General features: G+C 35.2%; 1 non-coding gene across 1 annotated transcript; it reads right to left on the bottom strand.

The window, feature by feature from the left end:
- Positions 1-260: 260 nt before the first annotated feature.
- On the bottom strand, positions 261-381 carry LOC117112518. Its single transcript, XR_004446054.1, has one exon. It is a non-coding gene; the product is annotated as a 5S ribosomal RNA (ribosomal RNA).
- Positions 382-890: the final 509 nt, after the last annotated feature.

Raw genomic sequence — 890 nt, 5'->3', positions numbered from 1 at the left:
TTGATCTCCCATCACCAGAAAACACAAATTACTCGTCAAAGCTTCATACCTTTCATCAAATTTATAGGTAAAGCTTCACTCACTCAAGATTCACTTCACTACAACAGCAAATTTATTGACCTTAGACTTCGACGTTATTTGGCCACCTCTAAGGAGGGTGGGTCCAGGCTTCTAAGTGACGCCTGCATTAAGAAAATATTATAAGAGCTATGGATGCGCTACAATTGGTGAAATTAATTTTCTAGAAAATGAATAAATGATGTCTACAGCACCCGGTATTCCCAAGCGGTCTCCCATCCAAGTACTAACCAGGCCTGACGTTGCTTAACTTCGGTGATCGGACGAGAACCGGTGTTTTCAAAAAAAAGTATGGCCGTAGGCATCTAGATGTGTATGCACCAACAGTGCAACACTTCGATCATCGAGCTCATTGAATGATATTTCACTAAAATACAGTTTTTAACCAATGAATAGAACGATTCCATAGCAAAACATTTTGTTATCGTCATTTGAATTTTCAAAGAGCATCACAGTTAAATTTAAAAAATCGAAATAAAAATCTCCGCAGAAAATTATTTACAATTTTTCGAAATTTTACAATTTTTTCGAAATTTATGAAATTTCAGAAATGTGTTCAGACTATGTTTATGTACATGTGGTAAAAATTTAATTTGTACATGTGATAAAAATTTCATCTCTAGAGATCGAGATCTCGAGTAGAGAGATAGAAACAGACAGAGAGAGATAGATAGATGAAGATAGAGATAGAGACAGAAATAGAGAGAGATAAAATAAATGTGAAATAAACAAACACGAAGTTAAGCAACGTCGAGCCCGATTACTACTTCGATGGGTGCGGTGGTGCTCAAGAATTTTTTTTTTTTTTTTTT

Source organism: Anneissia japonica, unplaced genomic scaffold (assembly GCF_011630105.1).
Source record: "Anneissia japonica isolate Jap-2015-1 unplaced genomic scaffold, ASM1163010v1 scaffold47321_len990_cov119, whole genome shotgun sequence".
Classification (NCBI taxonomy): Eukaryota; Metazoa; Echinodermata; class Crinoidea; order Comatulida; family Comatulidae; genus Anneissia; species Anneissia japonica.
The sequence above is the reverse complement of the archived record's forward strand: the minus strand, read 5'-3'. Positions and strand labels throughout refer to the sequence as shown.